The 20,013-nt window shown below is 39.6% G+C and overlaps 1 long non-coding RNA gene across 2 annotated transcripts in view; it reads left to right on the plus strand.

The window, feature by feature from the left end:
* The window catches only part of LOC113592830 (uncharacterized), a 45,270-nt gene that overhangs the window by 11,254 nt on the left and 14,003 nt on the right, over nucleotides 1-20,013 (plus strand). Inside the window, exon 2 of one of the 2 annotated variants that reach the window (XR_003412779.2) lies at nucleotides 7,178-7,289. This is a non-coding gene — a long non-coding RNA (uncharacterized LOC113592830). Of the gene's footprint in view, nucleotides 1-7,177; nucleotides 12,312-20,013 lie in introns of those variants that run through there. The other variant, XR_008291050.1, reaches the window with a different exon arrangement.

Below are 20,013 nucleotides of genomic sequence, written 5' to 3' on the forward strand. Positions count from 1 at the left end.
TTTTCATGGCTATAAAACTTCCCTGGGAGAGGTGAGTTATGGCAGTCCTCATTTCTCAGAAGTTCCTGCTTTTAGTTAGATAAGGGAAGCTCCAGGTAGGCTTCTTTCTGCCTCTGTCAGTTTTGCCTCCAGCTCATAATAATCCTTATGCCAAAGTGGTGTATTTTGGAGTGGCATATTCTGGTCCCCTACACACTCTTGGAAGCTGGCAATACGTGAAACGGTCTTTAAGATTTTTTTATAATTTTGGGGGGTGCCTGGGTGGCTCAGTTGGTTAAGCATCTGACTTTAGCTCAGGTCATGATCTGGTGGTTCATGGGTTTGAGCCCTGCATCAGGCTCTCTGCTGTCAGCTCAGAGCCTGGAGCCCGCTTCAGATTCTGTGTCTTCCTCTGTCTCTGTCCCTTCCCTGCTTGTTCTCTCTCTCCCTCAAAAATAAATGAATAAACTTAAAAAAAATTTTTAAATAATTTTTGACAGAATAACTCTATTTCTGGGTATTTGTCCTAGGGAAATATTCAGAAAAAAGAACTCCCTTTTGTAAGTTAGATGGACATATCATTATTAATTATAATAATAAAAATGGGAAGGTGGAAGTGGCCTTACTGTTGAATGCTAGGAGAGCATTCAACAAGGTACATTGTATATGACTGCTTAAGCATTATAAACCATGATTTTGGAGCATATTTACTGATAGAATAAAATGCCACTTATTCATGTATTCATTCATTCTGCAAATATATATGAATAACGTGTGTCAGATACTATTATAGATACTGGCTTTTCATAGTGAGCAGAACTCTCTCATGGAATAACTACTATCCTGGAACACTCATTCAGGAAGGGACAAAAAACAGGCAAACAAATATGTAAGGTGGTGATAAATACAAAAAGAAAGATGAAAATCAGATAAGAGGAGAGTTAATATTATTAAAATATGATACAATGATGCAATGTTAGGAGATGTTTATATAGTATAATCCCAGTTTTATAAATAAATAAACAACAACCATTACCACCACCATGATAAATACATGTACATAGAGGCACCTGGATGGCTCTGTCAGTTAAGCGTCTGACTCTTGGTTTCAGCTCAGGTCATGATCTTGCGGTTCATGAGTTTGAGCTCCACGTTGGGCTCTGTGCTGACAGTGCAGAGCCTGCTTGGGATTCCCTCTCTGTCCCTCTCTCTGCCCCTTCCCAGCTCGCACTGACTTGTCTCTCTCAAAATAAATAAAATTTTAAAAAATTTAAAAAAAAATTTAAAAATACGTGTACGTAAAGATAGAATAATGACTTGAAGAAAAAAATTCGAGTATTCACAGTGGTGAGCCCAGAGTGGTAGAATAACTGGTAATTTTTTTTATATGTTCCCACTTTCCAAAATGTCAGTAATGAACATTTATTTAGACTCAGAAAACCACAACACAAATCATTGAAAAATCCATTGAATTAGGTTTAGAATGAAAAATTAATTTACAGATGCTTATTGTTAAGTTCAATTGCTTAAAAGAACATAACATTTGTCAGAACCCTTAAAATGTACGACACAGAGTGAACCCTGACTTATGCTATGAACTTTGAGTAATAACGATGTGTCAGCGTAGCATCATTGAACATAACAAATATACAGCCGAGGTACAGAATGTCCATAGTGGGAACATTGTGTTGGCGGGGAGGATAGGGGATATATGGGAACTCTCTGTACTTCCTACTTCATTTTGCTGTGTGCCTAAAACTGCTCTAAAAGAATAAAGTTTATTAATTAGAAAAAAGAGAGAACGTAACGGCCATAATGATGTCAGGCATAGGTATTCTTTAAAGAGGAACTTTTGGAAATACCCTTTATCTCAGTAAATTTGGCACACATCACATTTCTGTTTCTCACAATTCAAGAAGCACAATTTTTCCGTATCACGTGGTAAGCACATCCATTTATAAGGGGCAAGTCAATATTTACCAAGGTCACCAAACTGTAACTACAAAACCAATGCCTATTTATTATTTAGAATGAGAAAGAGTGCTGTCACACGAGCTGGAATACATGTTTTCTGTGAAGCAACATATTTTTTTCTGTGAAGGCATGGAAAAATGCCTTATTATCAGAATGTTGCCTGGAGAGCCTGAAGTTAGAGGAAGTAGTAGCCAGTTTTATGATTTGATTATCAAATGAAGTGTTTCTCAAAGTGTAGGTCCATGAGTAGTTCCTGCTCAGATTCATCAAGGGGGGGTGCCTAGGTGGCTCAGTCAGTTGAGTGTCTGACTTTGACTCAGGTCATGATCGACTCAGGTTTGAGCCCCACGTCGGGCTCTGTGCTGACAGCTCAGAACCTGGAGAGTGTTTTGGATTCTGTGTATCCCTCTCTGCCCCTCCCTCCCTCAAAAATAAATAAACATTAAGAAAAACCTTACCAAGGGTATTTATTAAATGCAGGTTCCTAGGCACTAACGTAGATTTACCTTGCCATAATTTCCAGGTATGGACCCAGAAACTACATTTGTAAAAAATTTTTTGTAATGTTTATTTGTGTGTGTGTGTGTGTGTGTGTGTGTGTGTGTGTGTGTGTGAGAGAGAGAGAGAGAGAGAGAGAGAGACAGAGAGAGAGAGAGAGAGAGAGAGAGAGAGAGAGAGAGAGAGACAGAGTCCAAAGCAGGCTCCTTAGCTGTCAGCACAGAGCCCAACGTGGGGCTCAGACTCATGAACCATGAGATCATGACCTGAGCTGAAGTCGAACGCGTAACCTACTGAGCCACCCAGGCACTCCAGAAACTTCTTTTTTAACAAGCACCCACAGTGATATTTATGTGCATGGAAGTTTGTAAACCACTGGTACTTGGACAAAAGGTAGTGATGCCATTTCTTCACAATCTGGAAAACTTTGCCAATGGGAAATTAACTCACGGGCATTGGTGAAACTTGCTTTTCCCTAAGTCCACTTCAAGAGCACTGCTAAATTTTAAGTTCTGAGCCTCTAGTTTTCTCTGATTCCTTGACCGTGTTAACTTCATTTAATTACTGTCAAGTCATCATAGAAAAATCATTCTTTTTTCTCTTCATCTCACTACCCAGATTTATTATATTCTTTTTATGTATTCTATACAGGGGTAATTACATACAGTGACAGTTTGATGAGTTTTGACAAATGCATATATCCATGTAATCAACATTCCAGTTGAAAAATAGAATATGCCATCATCCTAGCAAGTTCACTAGGGTCCCTTTCCATCTTATCCTTGCTCCATCTATCTTGGCAACCACTATTACAATTTATATCCTCACAGATCAGTTTTGCCTCTTCTTGAACTTCATAAAATGGTGTATCGAGGGGTGCCAGTTGGTTAAGCGCCTGACTCGATTTCAGCTCAGGTCATGGTCTCATGGTTTGTGAGATTGAACCCCATGTTGGGCTCCATGCTGACAGTTTGGAGCCTGCTTGGGATTCCCTCTCTCCCTTTCTTTCTGCCCCTTCCCCCACTTGTGTGTATGCTCTCTCGCTCAAAATAAATAAGCTTAAAGAAATGGTGTATTGATTATGAGCTAACTCCATAGTTATTGTAAAAGATGACACTCATTTTTGCAAGTCCTTTCAAGAGAAACCACTCTAGGCAAGTTTTAAGAAACTCCAAATATTTCAGTTTTCATTGGTAAAGGTGGAGTACCTTAATTAAGATTCCTTCGCCTACAGAAATAAACAGGATCCTGCTGAGGACTATCCTTCTGTAGCTAGTTAGTGTTACGCCTTCAATTAGATGTTTCTGGTTTTATTAATTAATTTACTTACGTAACTTACTTACAGTGGCAGGGGGAGAGGGAGAATCTTAAGTAGGCTCTGCACCCAGCAGGAAGCCCAACTCAGGGCTCAAGCTCACAGTGGTGAAATCATGACCTGAACCATAATCAAGAGTTGGACACTTAACCAACTGAGCCACCCAGGGGCCCCTCGATGTATCCAGTTTTAAAACTCTGATAGTAAAAGAGAGAATGCAACTAGAGGAAATTCTTCTGACCAAAAAGAATGATATCTTGTAGCTTCTGCAATAATTTGAAGATCAACTTGCTGAAATAACGTTAGTAATAGTAAGAAGAAAGTTTGCAGATGGGCAAATGTATGCCACTTGATCCACAGACTGTGGACCACCTCGTCTGGTCTCAGATTAGATTCCCAAAGGGATCAGTAACATTTTCCCCAGACTTGGATTTCACCATACTCATACACTTGTGTTTTCAGCCTCAAATCACAGTGCTAATCAGAGCCTAAACGAACGTAACATCATTTGAGAAACAATACAACCTTTCTGCCATCCCTCATCATAATTCCTTTGGTCCCATAACACTATTCTCTGGTCCTTACCATTTTTGCATGCTTTGTGCTTTGATTCTTCTAGGATTTTAACGTTCCTGCTATTTGTGTGGTTCCAGGTCAGTCTTGTAGCATTAGCATTTGCCTCCATGTTTCTAAATATTTAATCTGTATCGTAGCTTAAAGAGTTCTATGCCATCACTTTGATTTTTTTTTAAGAATCTCCCCACCTTCTTTCTCCTCATTGGAATTGCCCAGGGTCATGTTTCTGAGCACTTCCTGGTTTTGTCTTCTTTTGAAAACTTGTGGAATTATGCCTATATTTAAAAAAAAAAAGTGTTGAAGTCTAGCTTCCTAAAATCCTCTGTACACATTTTATCCAGCTCAGTCTTGCCCCACTTTGAAGATGATGTGACCACATTTTTCCAGGTTCCCATCCCTTCCATTCCGATGAATGGCTTCTTCCCATTGGTTGGAATCAGAGCACAATTATTTCTATTCCTTCCTATACCCTGTAGGACATGAAATTGTAGGAAGGAAAGTGAAAAACTCTGCTTTTATCTGAATCAAGGGTCCAAATGTTATCTCCACTGTGTGTGCTCTGCCAGTTTTGTGGATTTCCTCCATGTGGCTCAGCTCTGCTTCCATGAAAATGTCACTTCTGTCCGTCTCTTCTTTCATCTTCATCCAAGTGTTCAGGGAGTCCTCTGAATCTATTGTTGTCACAGCCTACAGTGCTGCCCCATCTACTTCCAACAGGTCTTTGTGCTCAGCACACCCTTCTATCACTGTGTTCCCATGGATCTGTTCCATCTCGCCAACTCTCAGTGGTATCCGTGAGGTCTTGTTGGTTGCCCTGGGCCTTAATATCAAAGTTGCTGTTTGCTTATGTATGTTCTGTGCATGATATCTGGACATCTGCTACCTACATTTTGTTTCTGATGTCCTTCCTGATTGTTTTCGTATTGAATCACTCGGCACCTCCCTCACTGTTGAAATTCTTCCCAGCCCTCCTTAATGTCATTCATGGAAACACATTTCAGTTTTATCTAGGTGTTTTTTTCTCCCTTCCCATCTGTTTTCCATTTACAGCCCTTTTGGCCAGATGAATTGGTATCTGACTAAACACATTCTTTTCAGTCTTTGAAAAATTCTCTTCATTCTTAGTCAAATATCCATCATTCCTACATTTGAAGCTATTGCCCTGAAATAAAAATTTGTGCCAAGTGTGTACCTAGTCATTTACTTTTCATGTCATATTTTTGTTCTAAACATTTGTGCCTAAGTCTTTTATATCCCAAATTTCACATCATCTTGAGATGCTTCCATACTCTATTTTGATGGGCTTTCATTTCCCTGTAACTGGGCAGTTGATGACTTTGACCAGCCTCAGGAGGCTCTGCCATGGGCCAGATTTATACTCCATGAAGATAACACCCTGTCTTCCATGACTTGATTGGGTCAATTCACAGACATTACCATATTCCTTATAAGGAGGTCTCCAAGTCCCAGTGCTTGACTTTTCCTCCATAGCTTTACCATTTCATGTGTCCTCTTCCTCTGTAGGAAAGGATTATTAGAAGTGGTGTAGTATAGTAGAAAAGAACCTTGCTGTTACTTGTTTCTTGGTAGCTAAAGAAGACAAATAAGGGACCTCTACAAGCCTGAGCTTCTTTATCCTTCACGTGGGGTTAGATTACTGACCCAACAGAGTTGTGTTGTTTAATAAGACACTATGTATGAAGCCACTTTGTAAGCTAAAAGTAACATAGACATAGGTTTTAAGAATAATCATTGCATTATTTAGTTTTCCTCCATCATGCAGAGCACATGGAGCATGCATGACAAGTTGCTCAACATTTGCCCCAGACCTATATTAACTCATTTATTGAATGTCTCCTGGAAGCCAGATCCTCTGTAAGAAGCAACAAGGCAAGTGCACAAAACTTGGTGGTGGAGTACGTGGCCAGGAAGAATTGGAATTTGGGAGCATTTCCTTTCCCCAGAAGATTAAATGGGCATTGTGATAGCCTGTACACTTCCTACAGTCACCTGCGCCATGCCTTGTTCTTTGGATTTGAACACTTCAACAGATGTTTTGGGGCATCCAGAGGTCCTCTAGTGGTGTGCAAAAATCTGCTTATTTTCTAGAACCCTGGACCTCTAGCTTATTCAGGATCCACCCTAAGCTAACTTCATCTGGGATCTTGCCACAGTACACACCCCTCTCCACCTTGACCATGATGGGACAGCATAGTTCTCTAGTGAGTTTGTAGGACAATCATAGTAACAAGTAACAACTACAATTCACATGTATTGAATATCTACCTTGCGTCACATACTCTGCTAGGCTCTATATACATCAGTGCTTTTCAGCCATTAAAAAAATTGTCGCTCCCCTAAGGAGACTTTTTAGACATGTTTTTCTTGATATCCCTTCTATGACACGTTAATACCATAGATGTACTGTGTATTTGTTAGGTACTACATGTAGATAGGTATTTTCTGTGATTTATATTTAAAGAGAACCCCCAAGAACCAATTTTCACCCTCTTGAGGGTGATATTACTGCCATCGAGAATGTGTGTGTGTGTGTGTGTGTGTGTGTGTGTGTGTGTGTGTGTGTGTATTCCCCTGCTTTTCTCAATCATTCCTCAAGTAATTTTTAAACTGTTTGCTCAATCCCTGAACCTATTACACAACTATTGACTCCAGGGAAAGAAACCTTAATTTGGAAGTAACAGCAAACACTCCATTTAAGGAAAGGCTACATTTTCCACATAGATCCCACCCCAGGTCAAGCCTGGACAGACCCCAGCTTGATGAAGTCTTATGGTCTCTCTCACACACAATTTTCTTTGTGACTTCTTCCCCCAGGACCTTGAATAGATGCTGGACATTCCTCATCAGAAACCTGAGGAGGATACTAAAAAGACAGCCACAATTTTCCTTCTGCTTGCTGCCAAACTTCTTGAGGCCAGCTGTTGGGGTAAGATTTTCTAGGATTTTACATACATACATATACGTATACACACACACACACACACACATATACATACCTACATACATACATATACACACAAATACTGCAATCTGAGGTTTCAAATGCCGTCTTAGTTTTCTGTGTCAAAGGGCTAGAAAATGTGGAAATGAGGGAAGGTAGTAGAAGGATGGGTGAAGGAGAGAAGGAGAGAGAGAGAAAAGGAAGACAAAGTATCATGGAAGGAACAAGGGTTTTGCAATCAGACAACCAGCTTGGTCACTTTGTGACCTTGGGAGAAAGTTACTTAAACACTCTAGGTCAGTAAAAGACTTGTTATTCCAGGTCTATCTTTGTACTCACAATATCTGGCATGTAAAAAGTGCCCAATTGTGTGTCAGCATTATTATTATCACATACACATGTTGGTAATAAAAGGAATTGGAATCAAATAAATTTGCCATTCAAGTTTTCAAATCTTAGAAAAGGCTTATGCATACCAATACACATGGGCGCAGCCATGAGGCATTCTGGGACTCCAGGAGCAAAAGCTGATGGGAAAGGACCCCCATTCAATTTTTGAACCAGGAGAAATAAGACAAGGGAGTCATCAGTGGAGGTCAATTTATGGCCCTCATTACTGATCAATGCCGCTTTATAGAGCTGAGCTTCTATCTGTGAGCAGGTGGGATTCTCACACCAAACTCCAGCAGTTGACCAATTTACTCATCACCCTGAGGCCACACCAGAACATAGCAGTCTTCCCCTTGTGCAGAAAGATGCCTTCTGTGGATATTCCCTAAGAAAAGGAACAGAAGCAAGAGCTAGGCCAGTGTGACTTCTTTCTCCTTCTAAACTCACCAAGCAGGCTAAGTCAGTTCACCTCCCAGGGTGGGAGTGGGGGCAATGTGTAAAGGAACCGAAGAGGCCGGGTGTGTTATGCCATTGGATGTCCTTCAACCTGGACAAGATAAAACAAGAGAGGGTTGGATGTGAGATTCCCACCTTCTATTGGATCATAGTTAGTAATGGGAGGTAACAGAACTGGCAGCATTTAATCAGTCCATAGAACTGGCCCTGAGTGGGAGGAAAGGCTACTGCAGTATGCTTCAAAATGGTCAACAATTAGCTCTCTGGGGAAAAAACAAAATGATATCCATTTATAAGTTTTACTGATACAAAGGTTGTGTAGCACACAATTTATAAGTAATAATAAAACATACAATCTCCTTTAAATTCCATATAGCCAATTGATTCTCACTAAATGTTTTCACTGATTGTTGCTGAACTCTTGTATCCATAGCCAACCTGTGGTTACAGTTCAACCATGATTTGATAAGTGGAGTAATTTCCACCATCCAGATAACAAAAGATGTAAATAACTCACAAGCACAGGCAATAGTAAAATGTAGTAAGATTATTGAGAAGTGATGAGGTTGTGTATTTATGACCTTTGCTTTTAATGTAAATTAATTGTATGTTTATATAATTTAAATTTTAATAATGGCTGTGTTTAACAGTCCAACTTGTAAAATGCCTGAAAACTTATCAGTCAGCACACCACTGAGGGATATCCCATAATCCGAATTATGTTCGGCCCCCACCTAAGGAGAACAGCATCCACCAGGGGGCAGTGTGGCTCCAGGTGGTCCCTTATGCAGGGAGCCAGCCCTCAGGCTGCAGTTACTAGAGGAATAGTCAGAAGGTTGAGACTTAGGGCTTCTCTCTGGGTGTTGACCCAGGAACAATCTGGAGACCAAAACACATGACCTGAAATGCTAGTGGAGAAGGGGTCAGGGGACAATCCACCTGCTCCCTTCACCCATGTGGCAACAGGACAGGGCAGTAAGGCCCATTGCAGACCCCGCTCTCTGGTGATGTGAAGATGTACTCTGGACAGAAGATATTCTCGGGCTCAGGAGCTTGAGTGAGACAGAATTTAATTACCTAAAATTGGGTTCAGGGTCTGTAGTTGAGAGAGCCAGGGAGGAGAGATCAACACTAGAAGCAAAGCAGAATTTCCTAGTCAGCTAAAGAATGTGGAGCCTTGGGGGACACAAGCAGAATCATAAAAATCCAATTTCCAAACTGCTTTCTTCCCTGTACACAGGAGCTGTAGTTTAGTTTTTAAAAGTAGGAGCAAGTTATGTAGCATAACGTGCTATTCAACAGAGGCTCTATACTGATAAATACTTCATATTTAATTTATCCTAATTCCATTTTATATGCTTACAGTCACTTTCTAAAAGCCCCACTTGAGGCTTAAATGCCTCTTGTAGGACTTTGAAAGTGTAGTTTCTTGGTGACTTAACTTTTCCGTATCCAAAGTGAATCTAGCCACCCTAACAGAGCAAAAGCAAAACTAGTACCTGGAAAAATTACATTTTCTTACTAATGTAGGCAAAATTTTCCCTAGAATAGTAAGCTATCCAAATCATTTATATAAAGTTTTTGTTTTTTCTCTATACTCACTTGTTAGGAAATTGCTTCCTTATTTTGTTTATTTAAGATCTAGCTTTGTAAGTCCAGGATTTCAAAAGAGTTGTGTGTATCTCTTTGCTTGCTTCAGGCATGAATTGCTCCCAGGCCATGGGAGAAAAGTGAGTTCATAACTGATGTAAGGGCTTTAGATTAATAGAAGATCAACAATTTTGGTTTGAGAGAATAATGACTTACATTGTTATTTTTAACAGTTTATGAACAATTATATTCAGTGATATATTAGAAACAGTGGGAAAACAGAAAATTTTGGGTGATCAATGTCTAACACAAAGTAGTTCAAGTTGTTAAATTATTTATTCCAAAAAGTATGTTATGTCTGTGTTAAAAAGCTAAGTCATGTTTCAGTGTAGAAGAGTAAGAGAAAAGATATCTAAAATAAACTAAGGCATAGGATCACAGAATATATCCTGTTTTATAACTTAAAATATTTTTTATAATGCATAGTTTTAAATATGTGCATAGCTAGAGAGTAGAGTATAATGAACCCTCAAACTTTGTGACTCTTGTTTCATCTATAGCTTTACAACACCATTGATATAACATTTCATCTCTGAATACAAAACTTAATAAGTAATAATATACTATTATCACATTTAAAAAATCATCATAAAAATTTCCATAGTATCATTCAATATATGGTCATTGTTTAATTTCCCCAACTTTTGTGTATGTGTGTGTGTGCACACTTGAATTTATAAGGATGATACAATATATTGCAGTTGGTTAACATGTCTCTTAAGTGTCTTTTCATCTGTAGGTTGTCCTGTCATTTCTTTTGTTTTTACAATTTATTTTTTAAAGAAAACATTTTTGTTACTATTAAAATCACAAATATTTACCCATCATTCTTTAAGGCTTCATAATATTCCATTGTGTGGGTGTTCCATGATTTATTTACACAGTCTTCTATTGTTGGATAATTGTGTTCAATGTTTTCCTAATACTCAATCTATTGTGAACAACACCCTAATACATACATCTTTGGAGACCTGCTTGATTATTGAAGAAAAATTGATAGATACAGAATTCCTGTTTGAAAGAATCAGTCTCTCTTTCTCTTCCAATGCTTTTTCCAATGGTTTGCTTTACTTCTAAAGTAAAGGTATGAACTTGCTTTTGAATTTGATTTAAATTCAAACTCTCCAAAAATTGAGGATTCCTGCAATAAATATTGAAACCATTTCTTTCTATACTGGTAGGGTTCAGGTAAACAGAGTCTTTCACTACAGATGGGTCAGGAAGAGGTTCATTGCAAGATGACTATACAGGTGTTCATAGTCAAAAAGCTGGTTAAACTGGAAGGTGTCATATGTCCTCAGTGACCCACCCCTCTGGCTTGATGAGTCACTTTAATTTGAACTGAAGATGTCACCCTCTTTCATAAGATTGATGAAAAACCCTGAGCATGTCAATAGAATGCCTTGGAAAATGTGTTCATTCCTTCTTTGATTAGCTGTACTTTTACTGTGAGGTTACAAGAAAGTCTAGTCTCCAGTAGGGAATGTGAGTAGTTGTTATTGCCACAGGATAAGATTCTTAACTTCCTTTGAAAGCTCTCAGGAATTCAGTGTGGGGTCTGATGAATGGGAAGGGGATGGGGGTAAAGATAAACAAGATCAGCCGTGAATTGACAATTATTGAAGCTAGGTGATGGGTACATGGTAATTCATTCTACTATTTTCCCTAATCTGGAGTATGTGTGAAAATTCACGTCCATAATAAAAATTTAGAAGATCTCCCAGAGCAATATGGCCAGTCCATGGCCTATGCCCCTGGGTGGCTCTTTGGGGCTCCAAGTACAGCCCTTGAAGCAAACGTGAATAAGATTTCATGATAAATTATTGTAATGGGGGTGTTTTTAAAGTAATAACAGGTCCTTGGAGAGATTTCAAATGATATTCCATGCAAGCGTGTGCTACCATTCACTTTTATTTCATGCAATAAATGAATCATATAGGAATATTTTACAAGGGAAATTATTGTAGCGCCTCATCAATGACACTGGAGGGTTCTGCCTTATATCCTCTGTCAAGGAGACCACTCTTACAGAGCAGTTTTTAAAAAAACCTTCACAATCAGGAAATCTCACTTTCTATACAATCTGGTTTATAAAAGGTACTGAAAACACCTATGGTGTACCAAATTGGGATTCATGAGATAACACCGAATTTTTTTTCTTTTAAACTTCTTCAGAAAGTCAGGCGCATCCAAGGACCTCATACACAGTAGGCCATCACCTAGAGTGGCTCTAGAAAATCAGGTGTCTAAAATTTTAATTGTAGAATGAATCCCATGTTCTGATGGAATATATTGTAGATATAAAGAATGCTTACAGGGGTGGTCTGGGTGGTTCAGTCAGTTAAGCGTCCAACTAGATCTTGGCTTAGGTCATGATTTCACAGTTCATGGGATCTATCCCTGCATCAGGCTCTGTACTGATGGCAAAGGGCCTGCTTTGGATTCCCTCTGTCCCTCTCTCTCTGCCCCTGCCCTACTCGGGCTTTCTCTCTCTCTCTCTCTCTCTCTCTCTCTCTCTGTCTCAAAATAAATAAATAAAACTTAAAAAAAAAAAGAATGCTTGTTTAGTTATATAGGTATTTGATCTATTAGATGCCTCCTCTTAGTAGGCTAAGGACTAGGTGTTGAAAGTGCAAAGTGAAATCACTTAACCAGCCTCAGTGGTGATTGTCTGACATACAGAGAAGAGGGGGTATTTCATTTTATGAGTCAGCAACCACTAGCAAGCAGATGGCTAATTTTTTCTTCCCCTATACCCTGACAATGAAACAAGAAAGCTATAACCCTTAGAGCATAAATTAGATCTTGATTATAAAAGACCTCATTTCATAAAATAAAGATTCTATCCCTTCAAGGGATTCTTCATTTTACACATAAGGAAACAAAGGATGAATGACGCTTATAAACTCAAGGTTAGATTGAAATCATAGTTTGTTCTGATTTGATTACATCAAATGGCAAAATCCAAAACTTGTCTGGTGACTTCCTTCATAAAATAAGAGAACGTTTTATATTCTCTGTGAAAAAATGGGTTGCATTCTGTCTGCCACCAACACCGGCTTGCTTCTCACTAATACCAAAGTACACAGTATCATTTCTATTTAGTTTGTCTAGAACTGAGGTATAATACAATGGCTTATATCAGCTCATGAGAGCCTGTCTACACATCTCTTCCCAACTCCGTGTTCTGTAACATCATGTGGATGGCTTGAAATCAGGCATGGTGGGAGTATCTACACCACAGAAACTGGCAAACACTCCAACCGGGACTTTTTTTTTTTAACCGGGAGAGCCAGTTTGCCAGTATACCACTTGTTATACTACAGATGCTTAATAGCCAAGGCTCTAATGTTTACAGTTTCAGCCTATTTCCAAATGACCATCGTCACATTCTGACAACGCACTGATCAAATCTGAAGTCCTCAATATAGTCTGGCCTTCGTCCATGTTTGGAGCTTCATCTCATGTCATGCTTTTTGCATGCTCACCTTTCTGCAGACCCGCAGTTGAAAGCCTTCCTCATACTCTGAACCTTAGTCTTGCATATCAGCCCTGTCTGTACCTCTGTACCCACTATGATTGTTTGATTCAGGACCACCTTCTTCACGGGGCAGTGGTCATCATGGGAGGTGGGGTTGTGTCTGGTTTTCCTGTGTGTGCTTTCCCTACTAACTAGAAAGTAGCGTAGGGCCTTTCAAAATATGTATTTAGAAAATAGTCCAAAGATTCTGAAAAATGTGGAGAATAATGCAATAAGCATCTGTGTACTTATCAACCAGCTTTAATTTCAACATTTTGCCAGAATTGTTTTACTTTTTTTTCTTAAAGAACAGAAACATTGGTATTCTGACTAAACCCTTTGTGAATTCTTCTCAATCCCATCGCCATCTTTTCCTCCCTGGAGAAAACCCTGAATGTGAAGGTGTTGTGTATTCCTCCACTGTAAGAAGCCATAATTTGCCTGGGAAGGTCTCTGTGTATATTTAGAAAAGATATTACTCATCTTTGCCAGCATATGTGGTGGCTGGAAGTGAGCAAAAGACCCTTCCTCATGAGGATTTATGAATGGCATGCTTCTTAGAAAGGGAGTTGATGCCCTGTTTAGGTCAGGATTTCTCAATATGTAGTGTGAGTCAACCATTTTATACTGTTGGATGGCTTAAATTTCTTGCCTTTGATCAGTTGTTAGATTATAAAATTTTTAAAGGGTATAATTTTATAATTTGTTTGAAGTTGTCTAAATTCTGATATCAGCTTGATTTGTAGATACTTTAAGCTCCATTAATATAAGATGACAAAGAGGGAGTGTTCAGTGTGGTAAAGAGCATGAATGGCTGGAGTGAAGTCTTTCTGAACTCTATGATCCAGAGCAAGGCAGTCCCTGAGCAGTGTCATGGCATCACTGGGGAACTTGTTGGAAATGCACATTCCTGGCTCCCACCCCAGATCCCCTAAAGCAGAAATTCAAGGGTGGACCTCAGCAATCTGTTTTAATTAGCCCTCCAGTTGATTCTGGTGCCCACTAAAGTTTAACAACTGATCTAAAGCAACAAATTTAAGCCCTTCAAGCTTCAGTTTATTTCTCTGTAAAATAGAAATAATAATAATAATACTTAAGAGACAGGATCTCTGTGAGGATTAAAAATTAGTTAACATTTACTCAGCACATCTCCCAGTGCCAGGCATTGTTCTTAGCACTTACCATATTTTATTTCACTTAATCCTGAAATTAACTTCATCACAAATAAAGATTAGAAAAGTACCTAGCATGTAGCAAGCCCTCAATAATTGTTACTATTATTACCTTTTTGAGTTGTAAAGATTAAATGAGATGATATAAATGCTTAGCACAACATCTAATGCATAGCATATTCATAACAGGTATTAACTATTTACACATAAAACTATTTGTCTCAAAAGTAAACATTATTTACATGGGTCTTTTTGAGAAGTGGGATCTAGTCTAAAATGATTACTGAAAGGGAATCTCCCACTGGAAAAAGAAGCCATTACAGAAAAAAATTTTTACGGATCACATTTCAACATTTCTTTTAGTGATTTGTCAAAAGTCAAGGAAGCCAAAGGGAGCTCTTTGAACTAATTGGGAGGGCAAGAAGGTATTAACTACTCTCTAATTAAGCTGGTAATAGCTGCCCTCTATTGGTGAGATCAAAGACCAGAGAAACACTGCCTGGGAGGACTTTTGAAGACTGGCTGCTCTCAATGACAGCCTTGAAGTTTCGGACCCTACAAAGTAGCTCAGAGGGAGAGTTGCTCTGTCTGTGGGGGTCCAAGTGAAAGAAGGAGAAGGTCCAGGTGGATGGAGAACAGTTAAAGGTTTGTTAGGAAAGCGTCAGCTTAGATTTGGGCATTTGTATTTGTTTCAGAATCGTACTCTGAATTGTGTCTTCTAAAATAAAAAAGTAAAATTAAATAAATAAATAAATAAATAAATAAATAAATAAATAAATAAATAAAATAAACAAGTCACTAGCAGTAGTTGCTTTGCAGCTCGATGTAAAGAATTTCCACATATTGGGAAGGGACTGGGGCAAAAGCACACTCTCCCTCGTCTACAGCTGTGAATGTGAAACCACACAGTCAAAGCCTTTCCTGTTCGCTCTGTCATTCCCAAAGCTGACCTCTCCTTTGTACCCAGAACACCACTGGCTTCTCCTCTCATGACATCTGGTATGGGTGGAAGTGCTTGGGGTTTTATTTGGGTTTTTTTTGGTTTTTTTTTTTTTGGTCTAGACCAGAACTGCCCAATAGTGGGAGCTACATTTGTTACTTTTTTTAAAGTAGACACTAAAATATAGTGAATAAGAAAAGATGGAATTAATTTCAATAATGTAGTTCATTGAAACCAAGATATCCTGAATATTATCACTTTGATATGTAATTAATATATGAGTATTCATGAGATATTTCACAATTTTGGGGGGGTACTAATTCTTTGAAATCCAGTGTGCATTTTGCACCTACGACACTTCATAATTTGGATTAGCCACATTTTCAGTGCTCAATAGCCACATGTGGCTAGGGGCTCCTGTATTGGATAGTGTGGGGCTAGAGCATGAGCAACTCAGAGGCAGTATCTAATCTATCCTTGTACCCACAATGCTTTGTTCAGTGCCTGAAACATAAGTGCTGTTCCCTAGGTAAATATGGTATGTAGAATTCTAAGTTCACCTCCAGCGATCTTTGCCTTTGTATAATCTCTTCCTCTTTGAATGTGGGAAGAGCATATGAGTATGATGTGATATCAATTTATTGATTATGGTATGTTATATGGCAAAAAGGAGATTATTTGGGTGGGCCTGCTCTAATCAGGTGAGTCCTTTAGGAGAGAGAAACATTCCTGCTGGCCTGGAAGAAAGCATACAGCTATGTAGTGACCTGCCAAAGGAAAGGATATGCTTCTAGAAACTGAGACACATCCCCAGCCAACCAACTAGAGAGAAATCAAGAACCTCAGTCCTATAACCACAAAGAACTGAATTCTACCAGCAACTAGTGAGCCTGTAAGAACACCCTGAATTCCAGATGAGAACTGTAGCTGACACTTTGACTTCGGCCTTGTGAGCCTCTGAGCAGAGAACCTAACCACGCTGTGCCCAGATTTCAGACCTACAGAACTGTGAGCTAGTACAGGGATATTGTTGTAAGCCATTAAATTTGTTGTAATTTGTTAGATAGCAATAGAAAACTAATACAGTAAACAAGTGTCATAATTGAGCAAGCATCAATCAGCTGGTGGCAATGTCTCTAAACCACAGGCATAGTCCCTAAGAGAAAATAGTGACCTCTGAACTTTGGACTTGAAAATCAAACCAGTATTACAATGACAGCATATTTATTTAACTGTGCCAGACTATATTAGCGGTCTCGGCGTTTGAATTAGTCTCTCTTCCCAGTGCCATTTTTATCAGAGGGAGGAGCTAAGTGAGAGGCAAAAAATCAAAAACAAAACAAAACAAAACAAAACAAAACACAAACCCTCTGGAAATAAGTTTGATATACTTATCTTGTAAAAGAGTGACCATTGATTAGAGGCAAATATGACAAATCATGACAATAATAAGGATAGTTCACACTTGTTGGGTTTGTGCTCTGCACCAGGCATATCACCCATTGCCTCACTGTCTCCTTACCGCAGCCCTAAAAGGCAAATACAATTATTACCTTCCTTTTATGGATGTGGAAACCAAGCTTGAGAGGTAGGAGGAGATTTAGCTGCATAACCAGGCAATAAAGGTAATTAGGAAGGAAGAGGAAGAAGAGGTATTTTTGGATGAAGTACTCTTCAGAACAGATTAGCTTGACTCTCACATGCAGCTCTTTCTCTTGGATGACAGAGAGCTCTGTTTCCTCTCTGTTAACAGGTCCTCTTTAAACCCCTTCCTTTTAACAAGGTACATTTCCCTAGTGGTCCTCAACCTTTGCATTCTGCCTTCTAGTTTCTCCTTTGGGGAAGTCGTTGAGTCCTCTGGCTCCCAAAAATACCTCTGGTCCTGGCTCTGAAAGGTACATCTTGAACCTTGTTGTTCTGAGCATCTGCCCTCCCGTGACGTTTCCACTTGGATGTCTCATTGTCCTCTCAAGTTCAGCTTGTTCAAGGTGGAGTGCATCACTATGCCCTGAAAATCAGCTCACCTCTGCAATACTCTATACCTGCCAACAGTTCCGTAACCACTGGCCAGTCTGCCAGGCTGCAAACCCCAAACTCTTCAACCCTTTCTCATCTTCATTCCCTTTAGCCAATCAACTGCTAAAAGTATCTTTCCAGAATGTTTGCTCAACCATGCCTTCTACACTCTCCAACCTCCTGAGCCTTTTAGTTCACTGACCTTCTTTACTGTTTTCCTTATCCAGGTTTTATTCCAGGGTGCATCAATTCAGTCACCCATGCCAGGACCCAAGTCCCCTTGCCACTCTATTTTCATCATTCCTGTTTGACATAATTTGAAACCAGCCATCTTGCTCTTCAACTGGGAGGCTGAGTAGTATTAGAAACATTGCACAGAGGGAAGATAAAGTTAACATAGAGCCCTCTGTTCCAGTTTTCCCTGAGGCCCCAGGACCAAGGATGCCAAATGCTATCACATTCCAAAGCAAATTACTGGCCCCTCCCTATGCATGACTCCTAAAGAAGATGGATGAAAACAGGTTTTATGATCTTTATTTTTCACTGACCTTGAGCTGTGAGTTTTTCCTATCCGATACTCCCTTATACTTACCCCCCTAGCCATGAGGGAGCTTCATAATCATTGTTGATAGGTATCTTTTGAAGCTTGGGGCGGGGGTACAGACAGACATTAGACTCATGCCTAGGGAAAAAAGTCTTTAATGAGAGGCTGGCTAAAGTGTGTGTCAGCACAGCAGAGGGCTGCATTTAGGAAATAACCACATTCTGGCCTATGCCAGGCCAAAGCTGCCTTTTTGCAGGGACCAAATGTGAAACTGATGGTGAGAATGTGAGCGTGGTTTGTTTAGAAAGGAATCTTGATCCAGAGGGCTTCCTGCGGTCAGTGAGGTGTCCTCAGCAAAAAGAGGTCAGGGGTTCCACTGGAGAGAGAAGCAGAAGGGAATTGTAGGTGGCCTAGAGGAGAGGCACCATCTGAGACCAAGGAATTCTGGTTGGAAGGGTGCAGCACAGGAGCTTCTGAGGAGGCTGCGGATGCTCCCGTGAAAGAATAAATTAGTTATCTGGATACAACAGTCAGAGCCAGAGGGAAACTACACCAGCTTGTATCTGTGTCCATCAAATAAGGCCTTCCCCCCTTCTACCTTTCTGTTGTCTCTGCTCCCACCCTGGACGGCCCAGTAGTAGTCAAATGGTGGAGGAACAGAGTGGTGGGTCAGGGAGAAGTAGCACTAACGGGGAAATAGAGATGAATATCCCAGTCCCCACTGCAGGCCCTTTGGTCTAAAGCATATCTGAGCTTGCAATGAAGTTTGGAGTTTTATCACGCATGTTAATTAATACATTGAGGTTGTGATTTGAGGATGAAATGACCAGAGGACATCTTGTTATCTGAAATCATCACAGTCAGAAGACCTTCCTCGGGGTGTCTAGGTGGCTTAGTCAGTTAAGGGTCTGATTCTGGATTTCGGCTCAGGTCATGGTTCTCATGGTTCATGAGTTTGAGCCCTCTGTGGCACCAGTACAGAGCTGGTGGCACAGAGCCTGCTTGGGGTTCTCTGTCCATCTCTCTCTTTGCCCTTGCCCCGCTCTCTCTCTCCCTCAAAATAAATAAATAAACTTAAAAAATTAAAAAAAAAAGACTTTCTAATGTCTCATCTGAAGGGTTGGAAAGAGTAGTAGACCCAAGAGGATTCAAACAGGCAGTTGGGGGTGAAGAATAAAATTGTTTCTCTTTGCATCCTATGTGTCCAGCTTGCTCAGTGAGACCACTCAGTTTGTATCACTGAAATAATGTGAGTCCACAGTCAACCTTCAAGCCATGGCAATGTAACGTTTTTCTGGTAGACACACTGTCCTATTCTCTGCAAAGTCACCTTATGCTTCTCCACCTTCCTTGACGTTGGAACTTCACACTGGCCCCTCACTCTCAGATGATCTTGCCTGAGTCATTGCAGAGAAAGTAGAATCCGTCAGATGGGGGGAGTCTCTCTCCATTTCTTCTCTATCATTAAATGGAGCTTAGAACTGTTCTTAGACTATTAATTGTTAATTGACACATGTACTGTAAGTCTATGAAGGATGCTTCCACTATTTGACAATAGCATACTCTCTTAGGCAGGTAGACTATTTCCTCCATGATTTTATTCAATATCGATTTGCCTGTTAAATTTTCATATAATGTAAAAATAAACTTTTAGCTCAACTTGAAACTTGGAAACTTTTTGCACGTATATTAAAATCTACGAGAGAATCTAAAGTCAGGTTTTAATTTATTTGTATTGCATTCTGCAAAATACGTCCACGAGATTACCATTTGTATGGTGAGTATTTTGCAATATGTGAAATAGGGCGTTTCACGCCTTTGCCATCACCCTCAGAGAGCTTTTCCAGTCTCAATTCTCTTATTCCATCTAATTCCAATTTCATTTTAAAAGCAGTCGGGAACATATATACCCTGAGCATTTAAAAATGTTACATTTAATATATGTAACGAGTTTTTAATTCCAATATAAGTAACAAAAATAATTGAAAAACAGAGTTGCTAATGGAAACACGCTTCTCTAT

This window comes from Acinonyx jubatus, chromosome D4, assembly GCF_027475565.1.
Source record: "Acinonyx jubatus isolate Ajub_Pintada_27869175 chromosome D4, VMU_Ajub_asm_v1.0, whole genome shotgun sequence".
In the NCBI taxonomy this organism is placed as follows: domain Eukaryota; kingdom Metazoa; phylum Chordata; class Mammalia; order Carnivora; family Felidae; genus Acinonyx; species Acinonyx jubatus.